The 20,653-nt window shown below is 44.7% G+C and overlaps 2 protein-coding genes across 3 annotated transcripts in view; one reads left to right on the plus strand and one right to left on the minus strand.

Moving 5' to 3' along the window:
- Nucleotides 1-20,653, minus strand: part of ERI2 (ERI1 exoribonuclease family member 2) — a 196,613-nt gene that overhangs the window by 59,235 nt on the left and 116,725 nt on the right. The window lies entirely within an intron of this gene.
- The window catches only part of LOC137524674 (acyl-coenzyme A synthetase ACSM3, mitochondrial-like), a 75,963-nt gene continuing 68,617 nt past the window's right edge, over nt 13,308-20,653 (plus strand). The window contains exon 1 of one of the 2 annotated variants that reach the window (XM_068244809.1): nt 13,308-13,376. The gene's annotated coding sequence lies outside the window, so the exon portion shown is untranslated. The remainder of the gene's footprint in view (nt 13,377-20,653) is intronic. The other variant, XM_068244810.1, reaches the window with a different exon arrangement.

Below are 20,653 nucleotides of genomic sequence, written 5' to 3' on the forward strand. Positions count from 1 at the left end.
ATAGTCACAGAAACGTGAGTCCGAGGAGCGCGTTTGCGACTGGCGAATCTGATAAAAAGCTGGTGAAAGTCCACCGGGACTAAGTTTCCTTCAAAAACAGGTGGCCAAACGCAACTGGAGCTCACGTCTTTGTGACGTACGGTTTATTTCGAACCGTGAGACTTCTTCAGCCAAGGTCGGTGAAATCGCCTACTTAGGATTCTAAAACAAACTTCTCGGGTGTCCTGAAAGCTTCTTAAATTGTAAGTACTACCTTTTTATTTCTGTAACTTCTCATACATAGGGCTGCGCAAAATTAGAGTATAAGTTTTGATGTGTTGTTATATTGTTTTGCATGACACAATCTGTGGTCAGTTTCCTGAGCTACTGTATGCCTCAGCGGAATTGTAAGTTTTTGCAATAGAACACAGCCGCGTAACAGGCAGTAATATCGGAGTGGATCTAGATCACAGGTTGTTTCTGTATTTTAGTCAGGGGTACCCTCACGCAGAGGTTCATCACACTGAGTAAATCCGGTCTCCGCTGCAGCTCCCGACGGGCAGAGACGTAGTTCTGCCAGGTAGAAACGTAACTCTACAAATCCATCTCAGGGAGGAGACCGCTGACATTGTAATTCTCAAAACAAGTGTATGAACGAGGGAGGTTGAGAATGGGGCAAGGTACAGGCAAAATTAAAGCAACTGATGATGAATATGTCATGCGCAGGAGGAACAAAAGCTGGGTAAAATATTGTAGCCTGTGGAGGAGTAAATTTGGTTTTTCGGGACACCTTCACCCTGGGGGGTGCAAGAAACTCGTTTCTCAAATTAAATGTGAAGCGCAAGGTGACAGGAAGCTAGAAGGTCGGTTTGGTTTAGCAGAAGCTAAAATATGGCTAGAAGAGGCGCATAAGAGGCAGAAACAGGTGAATACATATTGGTTAGGGAAAAAGAACAAAGACCTGGAAGTGGTAACATGCACTCCACGCCAAGACCCTCAGATCCCTCCCCCAGTCCAGGGCCAAGCCGTACCAGTCTTAGACCAGGCTGAGGCCCCCCCACGTGACGCAGATGGGGCCCCACAGGGAGGTGGGACTAAACAGGAGGAGGAAGGGGGGGCCACGGGAGGTTCGGAGGTAGGAACAGATAGAGGGGGAGTGCTGACAAGGGCCACAAAAAAGAAGATAGAGGGGGAGGCAGGGGTGCACGTTTCACAAATGTATCCACCACTACCCCCACCATATGTGCACCTGCGGGCTACAGCCCCTGCCTATGAGGCAACTACTATGCCCATGATTCAGATGCCAAACCCTGCGGGAGGCGAGGCTGTGAGAGTTTATAGGCCATGGACAGATAACGATGTGAAGGAAGCTCTACAGGGCATACCCTCACATCGTGAAGACATAAATACATGCATAAGGGATATGAAAAACCTCCGTATCAGCTATGGCCTAGACGGGTTGGAATGTGAGAGGGTCCTTAGAGGGAAGTTCCAAACAGACTGGCACATGGTAGCTGGTACCTGGAACCCCTTTGATGCAGGAGATCCAACAAAAGATCCACCTGTTCCCCCTAAACCCCTGGTCTGGGACAGCGCTGATCTGATTCAAAGATATGATGCTGTACTTGACAGGGCTAAGGAGAAGTATAAGACGTCACCAGATTGGGGCCAGATTTCTATCATCACCCAAAAAGATGGGGAGGGAGTGGATGAGTTAGTAGCAAGGGTGGTGGAGGTTTTCAACAGACATAGTGGCATAGCTCCCCCTGCTGACCGAACAGTAGATTCCCCATACGAACAGCAACTTAAAATTGCTGTACACAGAGCTTTGAAAGAAGATGTGGGCAAGTTTGTGACAAAGCACATGGTTAACCATAGAACTTGCAGACTGAATGATTTTCTAGAATATGCCCGGCATGCTGAACGTGTTATCAAAGAAAAGGTAAAGAAGGGGAAGAAAGTTGCCACAAATGTTTATGATTGCAGTGATGAGAATGGTTGTTATGTGAATGATAATAGGCATTTCACACGCCCACGAAAGCGCAGATCTAAGGATTTTGAAGGTCGCAGAGAACGCGGAGAATGTTTTGAATGTGGGTTGAAAGATCACCAGGCCCGGAATTGCCCCCAGAGGGCCAGAGGGGCCACAGTGACAGAGTGTAGTTTAGGGTACTAATTTGTGCCCTAAGTTGAAGGTAAATGTGTAAGTGTATTACTGAAAAGCGAATGTCAAGATGGAATGTTACGTTGTGGTGTGTAAGATGTGAAGCTGGGAATTCTGAGCTCTGAAATCTAAATCACCAGAGCTCCCTGGGGAGTGTGCAGCAGAGGGGGAGGAGGGGGGCCTATAGGAGAAATCCACAAGTTATGAGCTGCTGTTTGTCTGTCTGTTTGTTGTTTGGGTAGTTTGTACAGTATACAAATGTCTGTACAAGTTTTATACTCTGTCTGTTTGATGTTTGTCTGAAGATTGAAAATTTAAAAGTGATTCTTACTGTTTGTCTGTAAATGTCGGTTATTTGAAATGTGTTTGTACTGTTGAGTTCTGTGAAATTTGAGTGGAGTTTCTGTCTGGAATCTGTGAGAAGGTATGAGTTACGCCCACATTTCTGAGGAGGGGGCAAGAGGCTTCATGGACCACTAGTCCCAGCCTAGATGTGTGTTGGAGCAGAACGGAGTGATTTGAGAAAATGCATGCAGCAAGATGAAAGGTTTGTTTGCAAGAAGTTAATGTATATATTTTATGGAACCCAGAATGCGGGATAAATAAAAAAAAAAAAAAAGAAAAGAAAAAGAGAAACCCCGCAAATATTACTTTCAGTTAATAAGAGTAAATATGATGATTTTTGTTTTTGTTTCTGGGAACAATTGATTGCTGTATTGCTATAGTATGTGGGTCATTGTCATCGACTGATTGACTGTTTTGATTGATATCTGATTAAATTTTTATAAATTGTGGGTATGTTAGAAGGAGTTCAGTAAAATGACTTTGATAGAGATATTTTGACCACAATGCCTTGTCTAATGGCGGATTGCAGAGAGGGATGCATGATTGTAGTTCTCTGCCAAGAGCCCAACCCCACCCCCACCAGCCCCCCCCCCCCCCCCAGCCCCACCGCACCCCCACCAGCCCAATCCCACCAGCTCCATCCATCCATCCCCCCCCCGCCTATGCTGCACAGCCAGTTTGCTTGGGCATTTACGTCTTCATTGTCCAAAAAAGCTGCACCACCCTGGCCCCCGGTACTTTTGTTTTCTGTGTTGTTTATTGACCAGAGGATGTTTTTCCCGTCCGCATCTGCACGCAGTGACTTGTCCACAAGGCAATTAACAAATCTTTGTGGATCAGTTCTATGTGCATAGGAGGGAATACACCAATGATTGTCCTGGTCTTACAGTAGTGAGCTGAAGAACATCGTGGAATAGATAAGCTTCTTTCTGCGTCTCTGCTCAAGCTGTGTGTTTATTACTTACCCTGTTATATGGGATTCCGTCCCCCACTGTTTTCACTACCAGCCTGTATGCTTTCCCATCATGCATATGTTTGCGGCTTAGTGGCGTCCGCAGGGTTAGGTGTCAGCAACTGAGGAGCCCACCTGTCCCACAGACCATGGATGTTCTCCGGGCTCCCACAACACTGGCCATTCACATGTGTGCAACATCCCAGTCCCCTCACCATCTCCCGTGGCAACGACTTGGCAGTCCTGACAACTACAACTCCTTCTGCTGACTTACAGTCTAAGACTTTATCTACAGGTCGCTCTGTACACTGCTGACCTACTAACCTTCCTTTGACTGATTTTGTCCAATTTATTTGTGTTGATGACACATGAGTTTTACATGTGTCAACAGGAGGGATAGTGGCTAAATTAGAATAAAACCACATGGGAATATTTAAGCCATTGCAAGAGGGCACACATGGGCCCTCCGAATCCAGATTAATTAAAAAGATCCAGAGCCACAGCTTGCTACAAACACTCACATGAAGCTCCGGTGGTTTTTGAAACAAAAGAAATGTTGTTTGAATCTTGCTCAAGAAGAACGCTTAGCGGTCATTTCCTTTTAAAACAGTAGCCAGATCCAATCTGTTCTTGATAGTTAGCACCACGGGGTAAAGAGGGGCGGAAATTTGAGATCCTGAGGCGACGGGAACATTTGCCTGAGCCTCAGTGCGACCACGATCTCAAAGGCTGTGGGAAGATATTAGAGGATTCTTCCTAAGGCACAGGTGTAGTTCTTTATCTTGAACCATGGTGAAAAGGAGATAAAAAAGGGGGAACAGATACCTAAAAAGGCTACATAGGGGAAGTTGGGTTAGAGCCATAGCATTTTTAAAGAAGAAGAAGAGCCCTGGAATGACAATGACAATGACAATACGACCTCCATTGAACAGCAATGACAGGATAGACAAAGAGATTACTGACCCATCCCCACCGGACAGTATTAACAAGATGAACGTGACTAGTGATAAAGTTTTAGTGACCGGTGGAATTTTTTATTTTTGGATTACTTTGGCAATTTTTTACTGCAAACCGAGTGAATGTACCGAGTGAATGTGTCTGACTGTATTGTGTGTGCAGCGGCTAGACCGCAGATTGCTCTGGTATCAGTAGTGGCGAGTGGGTCTGAATTAGAATGTATTAAACAAAGTATGATAAGTGTGAATCAACCACGGAACTGTACTACAGAGAGAGTCCGTATGAAGGTACCAGGCACGCCGCAGCGTGCATTTGCTACAGCCAGCAATCTTACGTGCTATAATAGATCTGCCCCCAGTAACCATCCAATGATCAAGTATTGTGGTGAAATAGTGGAGATAACCAATGATAAAGGGTTAAGCCTAGGAACAAAATGGCAGTTAGAAGATACTTGGTGGACTTGTGAACCCAACAAAGCAGAATCATCATTGCCACCAGAATGGAAAGGGTTGTGTGCCCCTGTCTGGATGATAGAACATGTCACTATATTGCCCTATGAGTCCTTTAAAATTTTGGTGGATAAAAAGGTACACCGGAGTAAAAGGGAGGCACCAAAAGGGAGTTTGGACCCATATGTATATATTGATGCAATAGGGGTCCCCAGAGGGGTGCCAGACGAGTTCAAGGCTAGGAACCAAATTGCTGCAGGGTTTGAGTCCATTTTCCTATGGCCAACAGTTAACAAAAATGTAGATTGGATTAATTACATTTATTACAATCAGCAAAGATTTGTTAATTATACTAGAGATGCTATCGAAGGTTTGGCAGAACAACTGAAAGCAACATCATTAACAGCACTGCAGAATAGAATTGCATTAGATATGCTGTTGGCAGAGAAGGGGGGTGTATGTGAATTTTTTGGGGAACAATGTTGTACCTACATTCCAGATAACACGTCCCCTGATGGAAAAGTGACAGTGGCTCTTCAGCAGTTAAAAGACCTATCTGAAGAGCCGAAACGAAACTCAGGTGTTTCAAACCCAATAACAGACTGGTTACAGAACTGGTTTGGAAGCTGGACTTCATTTTTTCAGAGTTTTGGTATCGCATTCCTAACTGTTCTTATGGTTCTGTTCCTACTAGCCTGCTGTATTTTTCCAATGCTGAGAACATTTTTTGCAAGGTTGATAGATAAGCATATGAGTACTACTATGTATGCAGCCTTAGCACAGCATGATGAAGAAGCATACGGTGATTTGGGAGGAGATTATGATGGTATGCTGGAGGGAGATGGCCAGGCCAACGTGTGAGGCAATAATTCCAGCTCACGGCCAGAGCCTGATTTTTGTTTTTGATCATTTCACTTCTATGCCCTGACTTGCTGTAGTGCATACCCATTTGCAGCAAAGGGGAGTAGAAGGCTGTGTTTGCTTGAATCTCTAACCCCTGTAGTGGAGACACATTTGCAGATACCTGAGGTTTAAGTAAACATAAGCACAGAAATGTGAATGTAAATATTCCTTTTATACACATATGTAATCAAGCCACAACCCACAGTATTAATTATAAACAGGAGGGAAATGTGGAAAGAATTTTATAATTAAATCTGTTAATCTTTATGTATACCCTGTATATCATGTATATTCTGTATAACCTACGTGGCTATAACGACCACATGCACAAGATCAGATTATTGTGTTAGAGTGACACTTTAAGTAAAAAGATTGTTAACCGAGGAGTTATCACGATATCACTGAATATATATTCTGCATATGTTTTGAACCATTTACTGTGTACAGTTTTTTTTCCATATTCCTTCACAGTAAGCCAGAACAACCTTCAACCCCCCCTCAGTGTCATTCTGTACCAAGCACAGAGCCAGCAGGTTGAGAGGACCAGTTTAAACCAGTTCTCTGAAAGTATGGGTGATTCTGAAGGACATGAGACAAGGAACTGATGTCAGAAGATTTCTCTTTCCTGTTGACTTTCATTTATTCATGAGGGACACAGAGGAAGAACGACCCCACCTAAAAGGAGGAACTGGACATGATGATTGGACTTTTAACAGAAAGAACTGCCCAAAGGGAGGAATATTTTATTATATTCATTAGGTTTAAAAACCTCTGCGCACAGGAAGAATTGGCTTTTCTTTGCTTAGCAGGATTTGTGTAGCTACAATCCATATATATATATGCTGGCTGAGAAACGCCCTTGTACAAGAAATAAAGGTTTCTAAGGTTTTGGCAACTGAACGAAGAGTGTCTCATAAGTGAGTTTATTTACTTTTAACATCAGTCGCATCTACTCATGATTTATCAAGCCAAATACGCTTTTAATATACATTACCAGGTACCCAAACCAGGATTTATTAATCATTGCCCGAAATGTAGCCTACCTCAAGCAGACATGGTTCATTGCTTATGGAAATGTACCCTTATCCAAACTTTCTGGGAAAAAGTACTAAGATATGTGAACAAGTTAGGCCACTCGGCCATACCAAAGGACCATATGATCCTTCTTTTTAATGCTACCCAGAAGGAGGACTCTAACCTCAAGATATCTGATCTGCAACATGTGATAATTATTGCTGCCAGAAAGTCTATATACAACAGATGGATATACTCAACGCCACCCTCGTTATGGGACCTGAAGGAAGAACTTAGGCATCTTATGTTGCTGGAAAAGCTAGACGCTACTATGCACAAAGAAAAAGGCACCAAAAAATTCTTCAAAAAGTGGAAACCTTACTTGTTGGACACCTTCTCTTCAGAAGAACTAAGCAACATTGTGACTCCTTTCAAATATACCAAATGGTATCTCAAGGCACAAATAGCAGGTACTTTAGGCCCCCTGAACTTTGGACTATAAAATCCGAATCAGACAAATACTGGCTTGAATGATACCGGATGCAGGTGGACTAGACCATCAATAGGTAGTTTGACCAGAGAGTGGTTGGGGGTGGGGGAGGGTGGAGGATGGGAGGGGGGATAAAGAGGATGTTACCACTTTAGTTCAGCTAATGCATATGGCATTACTAATCTCATATATTGTTATTTCATCGTATGTGGATTAAAGCTGTTGTTTCAAAAGCAATAAAAACACTTTGGAAAAAAAAAAAGAAGGATCTGAAGAGGAGGCTTACTTTATTCCTGTTCTTGGATGCTTCCCCCCCCCCTCCCCATTCAGAATGAGCTGTTCCTGGTTGTAAACTGTTCACTTTAGACTGTGAGGCAGAGAGAGAGAGAGAGAGAGAGACAGGAACACACAGAGCTGCAGTTGATGTTATTTACACACATTTGAAGCTGTTTTACTGCTTTTTATCATTCTGAACAGATTCCAGTCACAGTATTACAGCCAGTGAAGATTGTTTCTGTATGCTGGATGTTCTGGACTCTACACACAGTCCTCCATAGTAATGCCCACAGTGAAAACTGTTCTCTGTAAATGTCTCATTTTTTCCACATAAAACATGAAAAGATGAAAAAAGCCTTTATTGGTAATTGCTAGTAATTACTGGAAATATATGTGGCATTTAGAATTTTAGTTAACTTTGATAGTTGTCCTTTAATTTTTTGCATTTTATTCTGTGTCTTAATGACATTGTGAGCAAAGAACCAAATACAATGAATATAATATCTTTCTGTTGATATCTGCATGTAGCGTTGATTTTCCCACTTGTTGATATAATTGAACTTTGTGTGCCCTTGATACTATCAGCACATCATTCGAATGTATGTGCCATTGGTAGTGTTTGCATGTAATTAATATGTATTATAACGACAGTATAATGTACTAGTCATCATGCCCATTCCATTAATGGGCGCTAGGTGTACACTGCGCATGTGCACCCACAGCCCCACATGCATGCGCCAGGACACACACGCCACAGCCATGGGCCTGCACATGTGCACTACAGCACCGGGCGCAAAAACACAGATGCAGGTGGACGCAGACACCTGCAGTTTTATTATATAGGAATTGATATCTGAATGTGGTAATATCTGTCATTGGAATTCTCTGTAATATTAACCACTTCCCGACCGCCTAACGCACAGGGGCGGCCGGGAAGTGGAGCCCGCAAGGACCAGCTCACCCACAGAGGCGGCGGTCCTTGTAAGGGCATGGGCGGAGCGATCGCGTCATCCGTGACGTGATCCTCCGCCGGCGCCTTTCACCGCTCACCCGCCACAACATCCCGCCGGCCATACGGAAGCGCCGGCGGGATGTTAACCCCGCGATCGCCGCATACAAAGTGTATAATACACTTTGTAATGTTTACAAAGTGTATTATACAGGCTGCCTCCTGCCCTGGTGGTCCCAATGTCCGAGGGACCACCAGGGCTGGCTGCAGCCACCCTATGTCGCACCCAAGCACACTGATTTCTCCCCCCCCCCGCCCCAGATCGCCCACAGCACCCCTCAGACCCCCCCCTGCCCACCCCCCAGACCCCTGTTTGCACCCAATCACCCCCCTAATCACCCATCAATCACTCCCTGTCACTATCTGTAAACGCTATTTTTTTTATCCCCCCCCCCCTGCCCCCTCCTGATCACCCCCCACCCTCAGATTCTCCCCAGACCCCCCCCCCCCCAGACCCCCCCCTGTGTACTGTATGCATCTATCCCCCTGATCACCTGTCAATCACCTGTCAATCACCCATCAATCACCCCCTGTCACTGCCACCCATCAATCAGCCCCTAACCTGCCCCTTGCGGGCAATCTGATCACCCACCCACACCAATAGATCGCCCGCAGATCCGACGTCAGATCACCTCCCAAGTGCAGTGTTTACATCTGTTCTCTACCCTAAACACCCACTAATTACCCATCAATCACCCCCTGTCACTGCTACCTATCAGATTAGACCCCTATCTGCCCCTAGGGCACTCAATCACCCGCCCACACCCTCAGAATGCCCTCAGGCCCCAGCCCTGATCACCTCGCCAGTGCATTGCTTGCATCTATTCCCCCCTCTAATCACACCTTGAGACACCCATCAATCACCTCCTGTCACCCCCTAGCACACCGACCCATCAGATCAGGCCCTAATTTGCCCCGTGTGGGCTCCTGATCACTCGGCCAAACCCTCAAATCCCCCTCAGACCCCCTTCCGATCACCTCCCCAGTGCATTGATTTCATCTATTTTCCCCTCTAACCACCCCCTGAGACACCCATCAATCACCTCCTGTCACCCCCCTAGCACTCCTATCCATCAGATCAGGCCTAATACAACCTGTCATCTAAAAGGCCACCCTGCATATGACCGGTTCCACAAAATTCGCCCCCTCATAGACCACCTGTCATCAAAATTTGCAGATGCTTATACCCCTGAACAGTCATTTTGAGACATTTGGTTTCCAGACTACTCACGGTTTTGGGCCCGTAAAATGCCAGGGCGGTATAGCAACCCCACAAACTGACCCCATTTTAGAAAAAAGACACCCCTATGTATTCTGTTAGGTGTATGACGAGTTCATAGAAGATTTTATTTTTTGTCAAAAGTTAGCGGAAATTGATTTTTGTTTTTTTTTCACAAAGTGTCATTTTTCACTAACTTGTGACAAAAAATAAAATCTTCTATGAACTCGCCATACACCTAACGGAATACCTTGGGGTGTCTTCTTTCTAAAATGGGGTCACTTGTGGGGTTCCTATATTGCCCTGGCATTTTAGGGGCCCTAAACCGTGAGGAGTAGTCTAGAAAACAAATGCCTCAAAATGACCTATGATTAGGACGTTGGGCCCCTTAGCGCACCTAGGCTGCAAAAAAGTGTCACACATGTGGTATCGCTATACTCAGGAGAAGTAGTATAATGTGTTTTGGGGTGTATTTTTACACATACCCATGCTGGGTGGGAGAAATCTTTCTGTAAATGGACAATTGTGTGTAAAAAAATCAAACAATTGTCATTTACAGAGATATTTCTCCCACCCAGCATGGGTATGTGTAAAAATACACCCCAAAACACATTATACTACTTCTCCTGAGTACGGCGGTACCACATATGTGGCACTTTTTTACACCCTAAGTACGCTAAGGGGCCCAAAGTCCAATGAGTACCTTTAGGATTTCACAGGTCATTTTGCGACATTTCAAGACTACTCCTCACGGTTTAGGGCCCCTAAAATGCCAGGGCAGTATAGGAACCCCACAAATGACCCCATTCTAGAAAGAAGACACCCAAGCGTATTCCTTTAGGAGTATGGTGAGTTCATAGAAGATTTTATTTTTTGTCACAAGTTAGCGGAAAATGACACTTTGTGGAAAAAAAACAATTAAAATCAATTTCCGCTAACTTGTGATAAAAAAAAAATAAAAACTTCTATGAACTCACCATACTCCTAACGGAATACCTTGGGGTGTCTTCTTTCTAAAATGGGGTTATTAGTGGGGTTCCTATACTGCCCTGGCATTTTAGGGGCCCTAAACCGTGAGGAGTAGTCTTGAAACAAAAATGACCTGTGAAATCCTAAAGGTACTCATTGGACTTTGGGCCCCTTAGCGCAGTTAGGCTGCAAAAAAGTGCCAATCATGTGGTATCGCCGTACTCGGGAGAAGTAGTATAATGTGTTTTGTGGTGTATTTTTACACATACCCATGCTGGGTGGGAGAAATACCTCTGTAAATGACAATCTTTTGATTTTTTTACACACAATTGTCCATTTACAGAGGTTTTTCTCCCACCCAGCATGGGTATGTGTAAAAATACACCCCAAAACACATTGTACTACTTCTCCCGAGTACGGCGATACCACATGTGTGGCACTTTTTTGCACCCTAACTGCGCTAAGGGGCCCAAAGTCCAATGAGTACCTTTAGGATTTCACAGGTCATTTTGAGAAATTTTGTTTCAAGACTACTCCTCATGGTTTAGGGCCCCTAAAATGCCAGGACAGTATAGGAACCCCACAAATGACTCCATTTTAGAAAGAAGACACCCCAAGGTATTCTGTTAGTAGTACGGTGAGTTCATAGAAGATTTTATTTTTTGTCACAAGTTAGCGGAAATTGATTTTTATTGTTTTTTTTCACAAAGTGTCATTTTCCGCTAACTTGTGACAAAAAATAAAATCTTCTATGAACTCACCGTACTACTAACGGAATACCTTGGGGTGTCTTCTTTCTAAAATGGGGTCATTTGTGGGGTTCCTATACTGTCCTGGCATTTTAGGGGCCCTAAACCGTGAGGAGTAGTCTTGAAACGAAATTTCTCAAAATGACCTGTGAAATCCTAAAGGTACTCATTGGACTTTGGGCCCCTTAGCGCAGTTAGGGTGCAAAAAAGTGCCACACATGTGGTATCGCCGTACTCAGGAGAAGTATTATAATGTGTTTTGGGGTGTATTTTTACACATACCCATGCTGAGTGGGAGAAAGATCTCTGTAAATGGACAATTGTGTGTAAAAAAAACTAAAAAATTGTCATTTACAGAGATATTTCTCTCACCCAGCATCGGTATGTGTAAAAATACACCCCAAAACACATTATACTACTTCTCCTGAGTACGGCAATACCACATGTGTGGCACTTTTTTGCAGCCTAACTGTGCTAAGGGGCCCAAAGTCCAATGAGCACCTTTAGGCTTTACAGGGGTGCTTACAAATTAGCACCCCCCAAAATGCGAGGACAGTAAACACACCCCACAAATGACCCCATTTTGGAAAGTAGACACTTCAAGGTATTCAGAGAGGGGCATGGTGAGTCCGTGGCAGATTTCATTTTTTTTTGTCGCAAGTTAGAAGAAATGGAAACTTTTTTTTTTTTTGTCACAAAGTGTCATTTTCCGCTTACTTGTGACAAAAATTAATATCTTCTATGAACTCACTATGCCTCTCAGTGAATACTTTGGGATGTCTTCTTTCCAAAATGTGGTCATTTGGGGGGTATTTATACTATCCTGGAATTCTAGCCCCTCATGAAACATGTCAGGTGGTCAGAAAAGTCATAGATGCTGGAAAATGGGAAAATTCACTTTTTGCACCATAGTTTGTAAACGCTATAACTTTTACCCAAACCAATAAATATACACTGAATGTTTTTTTTTTATCAAAAACATGTTTGTCCACATTTTTCACGCTGCATGTATACAGAAATTTTACTTTATTTGAAAAATGTCAGCACAGAAAGTTAAAAAAATCATTTTTTGCCAAAATTCATGTCTTTTTTGATGAATATAATAAAAAGTAAAAATCGCAGGAGCAATCAAATAGCACCAAAAGAAAGCTTTATTAGTGACAAGAAAAGGAGCCAAAATTCATTTAGGTGGTAGGTTGTATGAGCGAGCAATAAACCGTGAAAGCTGCAGTGGTCTGAATGGAAAAAAAGTGCCTGGTCCTTAAGGGGGGAAAAGCCCACGGTCCTCAAGTGGTTAAAAAGCTGACAAATCATTGCAATCTGGTGGTTCTGGTGGTGTGTTTAGTTATCTGGGACAACAAAGAGATGATTTGCATATTCAGCAGTGATGCATTGTGGGAGACCTCTGAGCTCACTCCAACCTGAATAATCACAAATACCTTCTGTTTTAAGAAGTTAGACTTCTCTTTCGGAATTTTCATGCCATTGGAAATATCTGCATGTCATCGCTGTCTGTATATCACTTACATTTCCTGATTTTTAGTGATGCAGTGAAACTAGCATTGCTTTTTTCCAAACAATACTTGCTTTGTATTATTAGCCTAGTCTGCTAATAGGCAATTGGATTTCAGTCTGACCAAATAGTTGGCAATACTGTCCTATCTCTGTGACAGAGCTTACAGTGTATTGTTTTATCTGTACTGTAGGGTGTAGGGTAGGCAAGGTTAAGTAGTCCTTTCTACAAGCAGTTTAGTTAATAACACTGCCTCCCAGTTTATTGCTCTGAAACTGCAGGTTGTGTATTCTGATCTCTTGCACTGTCACATTCCACAGCATTTACATACTTGGAAGTGGAGCAGAATAGGAAGTGAGGTTAGAAACTTTCACTCGGCAGCCATTCTGTGAGTACTATGCATGTTTCAGTGATGTGTTTGCGCTGATCCAGTTTAGATATCAGTCACTACTTATGTTGCTGTGTAAATATGCCCCAGAAACTCTATAATTCCCTGCAGGCATGGACAAATCATACTATATTATTAGTCAGAGCAGCATGGAAGGCCTTCTCTCTCCTGTCAAACTCTTTACTGAAGTAACAGCAGTTAGGAGTTTTTTCACACTATCCCATGCATGTGGAAACTGCAGGTTATGCATGCTGTGCTAACATTTTATACAAAACAGTTCCCATTTATTTGTTCTCTGTATTTTTAAGTGTGATTAAAAATGTTCCATTTTACTTTAGGAACATTTGGAATGAATGGATATGCATTGAAAGAGCATGTAAAATATACTGCATGTACTGTACAGCAGGCACTACAATATGTCCTGATCAGCCAAAACATTAAAACCACCTTCCTGATACTGTGCTGGTTCCTCTTTTGCTGCTAAAACAGCTCTCAACTCCACAAGACCCCTGAACACTCCTGTAGCTGGCACTAGACTGTAGTAGCAGGTCCTTTATTATTTCAGCAAACACAGTGGGATGCAAAAGATTGTGCAAACTTGTTAATCATCATGATTTTCCTGTATAAATCGTTGGTTGCTATGATAAAAAATGTCAGTTACATATATCATATATAGGAGACACACACAGTGATATTTGTGAAGTGAAATGAAGTTTATTGGATTTACAGAAAGTGCCTAATAATTGTTTAAATAAAATTAGGCAGGTGCATACATTTTGGCACTGGTGTAATTTTATTGATTCCAAAACCTTTACAACTAATTATTGGAACTCAAATTGGCTTGGTAAGCTCAGTGACTCCTGACCTACATACACAGGTTAATCCAATTTTAGGTATGAGTATTTAAGAGGGTCAGTTGTAAGTTTCCCTCCTTTTTTCATTTTATCTGAAGAGTAGCAACATGAGAGTCTCAAAACAACTCTCAAATTACCTGAAGACAAAGATTGTTCACCATCATGGTTTTGGGGAAGGATACAGAAAGCTGTCTCAGAGATTTCAGCTGTCTGTTTCCACAGTTAGAAACATATTGAGGAAATTGAAGACCACAGGATCAGTTCAAGTTAAGACTCAAAGTGGCAGACCAAGAAAAATCTTGGATAAACAGAAGGGACGAATGTTGAGAACAGTCAGCGTCAACCCATAGACCAGCACCAGAGATCTACAACATCATCTTGCTGCAGATGGAGTCACTGTCGATCGTTCAACCATTCGGCGCACTTTACACAAGGAAATGCTGTATGCGAAAGTGATGCAGAGGAAGCCTTTTCTCCGCCCACAGCACAAACAGAGTCGCTTGAGGTATGCTAAAGCACATTTAGACAAGCCAGCTTCATTTTGGAATAAGGTGCTGTGAACTGATGAAACTAGAATTTAGTTATTTGGGGCGTTATGCATAGAGTTATAAGGGGCGTTATGCGGGAATTAGTTCATGCTACATAGCACTATCCAGGAGAGCCACGGGGAGGCTTCCCAATGCCCCCATACAACCGGGGGGGGGGGGGTTGCGGGGGCCCAGGCTCTCTCACTGCCTAGTGACCACAGCGACACCCCGGAGGGGGAGGCTGGGTGGCGCAGACGACCCCCCCCCAAGCGTGGCCAGCGCCGGGGAGGGCCATCCGCACCCACCTCCCAAAATTAAAAACAGGCACTTACCTTAACGTCCATTGCGTTCTGCTACTGCGCATTAACTTGGGGGCACTGCATGGGAAAGGAATGAAGTATGGGTCACCCCTAGCGTGGGGCTCAAGGCTGGCTCACACACAACACTCCAGAAGGGGGGGGAGGACAGGCACAGACAGCCCACTCCAGGGCTCACACCACCTAGAGCAGGGGTAGGGAACCTATGGCTCAGGAGCCAGATGCAGCTTTTTTGATGGCTACATCTGGCTCACAGACAAATCAGTAGGGGTTGATTCACTAAGCTACACTGCTCAAGCAGCACAGCTTAGTGTGACAGCGCAAGTAAAATTTTCAAAGTAGACAATAACTCCACTTCACTCCATTTGTCCCACCCTGGATTCTGTCAGGTCCAGTGACTTTTAGGACGATATCCCCACACTTTGATTGGCTCAATAGGATGTCTGTCACTTGAAAGGCAGCCTATTGGGTCAAAGTGTGGGGATCCTCTCCTAGAAAGTGAATCAACCCCCAAGTCCTCCGGGGTGACGCTGTGGTCCCTAGGCAGTGAGAGAGCCTGGGGCCCCGCAGCCCCCCCGGTTGTATGGGGGCATTGGGAAGCCTCCCCGTGGCGCTCCTGGATAGTGCTAGGTAGCATGAACTAATTCCCGCAGGGCAACCGCTTCGCGGTATTAGTTTTTGACCCTGCAAAGTTTGGCATGCGAAAGCAAATGCATTTTTGCATGAGCAATGCCTCATGATAAGCCAATTTAGCCAGATTTGCACAGCCAGACTTGTAAGGGTTAAGCTTGGTGTTGAGCACGCATAAATTTTCTTGTGGTTAGCAGAATCCAGACTCTCATTGGAACCTACATGAAGCATTTAGAGGCTTTAACCACTTCAGCCCCACAGTGTCGAAAACCTTATGCATCCGAGCAACGTTCACCTCCCATTTATTCGCTAATAACCTTATCACTACTTATCGCAATTAATTGGTCTATATCTCGTTTTTTTCCACCACTAATTAGGCTTTCTTTGGGTGGTACATTTTGCTAAGAATTATTTTTTTCTAAATCCATTTAACAGGAAGATTAAGAAACTAATGGAAAAAATGATTATTTCTCAGTTTTTGGCCATTATAGTTTGAAATTAATATATGCTACCGTAATTAAAACTCATGTATTTTATTTGCCCATTTGTCCCAGTTATTACACCATTTAAATGATGTCCCTATCACAATTTATGGCGCCGATATTTTATTTAGAAATAAAGGTGTATTTTTTCAATGTGCGTCCATAACTATTTACAAGCCCATCATTTAAAAATATATAATATACTCTCTTGACATGCATATTTAAAAAGTTCAGACCCTTAGGTAACTATGTTTTTTTTTTTAATTGTAATTTTTTTTTCTTTTTACTAAAAAATGTATGTGGGTAATTTTTGGTGTGGGAGGGAAACAGCTAATTTTAAATGTAATATAATGTAATTGTTTAATAAAAATTTCCTGGATGTGAACGATCTCGCATCCAGGAACTAGAAAGAGGATGGGAATTTTTTTCTTTTCGCAGAAAGACGGCGGTCACTGATAAGAGACCGTCGCTTTTTCTGTGGGGTACTTAGATTGGTGAATGGGAACTATTGGGGAGCTAACGGCAGGCGGCAGGAGCGTACGCACAGCGCAGCTGCAGCAGCACAGCCTATATGAACGAACATATCCGTCCAGAAAGGCTGAAGTGGTTAATTTCTGCAAAAGGAGGATCTACTAAATATTGATTTCATTTCTTTTTTGTGGTGCCCAAATTTATGCACCTGCCTAATTTTTTTAAACAATTATTGAACACTTTCTGTAAATCCAATAAACTTAATTTCACTTCTCAAATATCACTGTGTGTGTGTCTCCTATATGATATATTTAACTGACATTTTTTACCGCAACAACCAATGATTTATACAGGAAAATCATGACGATTAAAGAGACACTGAAGTCTCCTAAAAATCAGCTTTTTATAATAAACATTACTGCCCTAACTAAAACGCTGCATCCCTGCGGCTGAAATCGAACTAAATCCCCCCCCCCTAACTCCCCCCTCCCTCTCCCCCGCAAGATTTTTCTGCTGTTGGAGGCAGAGCTATGAGCCACAGCTCTGCCTCCATGTGCCGTCTATCAGCGGCGGATCTCCACCTCTCCCCCACCCCTCTCAGTGAAGGAAGACTGAGTGGGCGGGCAAAGGTGGCGATCCGGCGCTGACAGATGCGTGGAGAGGCAGAGCTGTAGCTGAAAGCTCTGCCTGTCACGGAAGCACTGCCCGGAATTTAGTTAGATTACAGCCACAGCGTTTTAGTTAGGGCAGTAATGTTAACCACTTCCCGACCGCCGTATTGACAATTGGCGGCCGGGAAGTGGACCCCGCAAGGAACGCCGTATTGACAAATGGCGGCGGTCCTTGTAGGGGCATGGGCGGAGCGATCGCGTCATCCGTGACGCTATCCTCCGCCGCCGCCAGGCTCCGCTCACCTGCCGCAACATCCCGCCGGCCATACGGAAGCGCCGGCGGGATGTTAACCCGACGATCGCCGCATACAAAGTGTATAATACACTTTGTAATGTTTACAGAGTGTATTATACAGGCTGCCTCCTGCCCTGGTGGTCCCAGTGTCCGAGGGACCACCAGGGCAGGCTGCAGCCACCCTAGTCTGCACCAAGCACACTGATTTCCCCCCCCCCAGCCCCCTGATCGCCCACAGCACCCCTCAGACCCCCCCTGCCCACCCCCCAGACCCATGTTTACACCCAATCACCCCCCTAATCACCCATCAATCACTCCCTGTCACTATCTGTCAAGGCAATTTTTTTTATCCCCCCCCCCCTGCCCCCTGCTCCCTCCTGATCACCCCCCCACCCCTCAGATTCTCCCCAGACCCCCCCCCCCCCATGTACTGTATGCATCTATCCCCCCTGATCACCTGTCAATCACCCATCAATCACCCCCTGTCACTGCCACCCATCAATCAGCCCCTAACCTGCCCCTTGCGGGCAATCTGATCACCCACCCACACCATTAGATCGCCCGCAAACCCGCCGTCAGATTACCTCCCAAATGTATTGTTTACATCTGTTATCTTCTCTAAACACCCACTAATTACCCATCAATCACCCCCTATCACCACCTGTCACTGTTACCTATCAGATCAGACCCTAAGCTGCCCCTTGCGGGCACCCAATCACACGCTCAGATTGCCCTCAGACCCCCCCCCCCCTTATCAATTCACCAGTGCATTAATTACATCTGTCCTTCCCTGTAATAACCCACTGATCACCTGTCAATCACCTGCCAATCACCTATCACCCATCAATCACCCCCTGTCACTGCCACCCAACAATCAGCCCCTAACCTGCCCCTTGCGGGCAAACTGATCACCCACCCACACCAATAGATCGCCCGCAGATCCGACATCAGATCACCACCCAAGCGCAGTGTTTCCATCTATTCTCTCCTCTAAACACCCACTAATTACCCATCAATCACCCATCAATCAACCCCTATCACCACCTGTCACTGTTACCCATCAGATCAGACCCTAATCTGCCCCTTGCGGGCACCCAATCACCCGCCTACACGCTCAGATTGCCCTCAGACCCCCCCTTATCAATTCGCCAGGGCATTATTTACATCTGTCCTTCCCTGTAATAACCCACTGATCACCTGTCAATTACCCATCAATCACCCCCTGTCACTGCCACCCATCAATCACCCCCTGTCACTACCACCCATCAATCAGCCCCTAACCTGCCCCTTGCGGGCAATCTGATCACCCACCCACACCAATAGATCGCCCGCAGATCCGACATCAGATCACCACCCAAGCGCAGTGTTTACATCTATTCTCTCCTCTAAACACCCACTAATTACCCATCAATCACCCTCTATCACCACCTGTCACTGTTACCCATCAGATCAGACCCTAATTTGCCCCTTGCGGGCACCCAATCACCCGCCTACACGCTCAGATTGCCCTCAGACCCCCCCCTTATCAATTCACCAGGGCATTATTTACATCTGTCCTTCCCTGTAATAACCCACTGATCACCCATTAATCACCCCCTGTCACTGCCACCCATCAATCACCCCCTGTCACTGCCACCCATCAATCAGCCCCTAACCTGCCCCTTGCGGGCAATCTGATCACCCACACCAATAGATCGCCCGCAGATCCGACATCAGATCACTTCCCAAGTGCAGTGTTTACATCTGTTCTCTCCTCCAAACACCCACTAATTACCCATCAATCACCCCCTGTCACTGCTACCCATCAGATTAGACCCCTATCTGCCCCTAGGGCACTTAATCACCCGCCCACACCCTCAGAACGCCCTCAGACCCCAGCCCTGATCACCTCGCCAGTGCATTGCTTGCATCTATTCCCCCCTCTAATCACACCTTGAGACACCCATCAATCACCTCCTGTCACCCCCTAGCACACCTACCCATCAGATCAGGCCCTAATTTGCCCCATGTGGGCTCCTGATCACTCGGCCAAACCCTCAGATCCCCCTCAGACCCCCTTCCGATCACCTCCCCAGTGCATTGATTGCATCTATTTTCCCCTCTAACCACCCCCTGAGACACCCATCAATCACCTCCTGTCACCCCCTAGCACTCCTATCCATCAGATCAGGCCCAATACAACCTGTCATCTAAAAGGCCAACCTGCTTATGACCGGTTCCACAAAATTCGCCCCCTCATAGACCACCTGTCATCAAAATTTTCAGATGCTTATACCCCTGAACAGTCATTTTGAGACATTTGGTTTCCAGACTACTCACGGTTTTGGGCCCGTAAAATGCCAGGGCGGTATAGGAACCCCACAAGTGACCCCATTTTAGAAAAAAAGACACCCCAAGGTATTCTGTTAGGTGTATGACGAGTTCATAGAAGATTTTATTTTTTGTCAAAAGTTAGCGGAAATTGATTTTTATTGTTTTTTTTTCACAAAGTGTCATTTTTCACTAATTTGTGACAAAAAATAAAATCTTCTATGAACTCACCATACTCCTAACGGAATATCTTGGGGTGTCTTCTTTCTAAAATGGGGTCACTTGTGGGGTTCCTATACTGCCCTGGCATTTTAGGGGCCCTAAACCGTGAGGAGTAGTCTACAAAACAAATGCCTCAAAATGACCTGTGAATAGGACGTTGGGCCCCTTAGCGCACCTAGGCTGCAAAAAAGTGCACATGTGGTATCGCCGTACTCGGGAGAAGTAGTACAATGTGTTTTGGGGTGTATTTTTACACATACCCATGCTGGGTGGGAGAAATATCTCTGTAAATGGACAATTGTGTGTAAAAAAAAAATCAAAAGATTGTCATTTACAGAGATATTTCTCCCACCCAGCATGGGTATGTGTAAAAATACACCCCAAAACACATTATACTACTTCTCCTGAGTACGGCGATACCACATGTGTGGCACTTTTTTGCACCCTAACTGTGCTAAGGGGCCCAAAGTCCAATGAGTACCTTTAGGATTTCACAGGTCATTTTGCGGCATTTGATTTCCAGACTACTCCTCATGGTTTAGGGCCCCTAAAATGCCA

Source organism: Hyperolius riggenbachi, chromosome 7, assembly GCF_040937935.1.
Source record: "Hyperolius riggenbachi isolate aHypRig1 chromosome 7, aHypRig1.pri, whole genome shotgun sequence".
Taxonomy (NCBI): Eukaryota; Metazoa; Chordata; class Amphibia; order Anura; family Hyperoliidae; genus Hyperolius; species Hyperolius riggenbachi.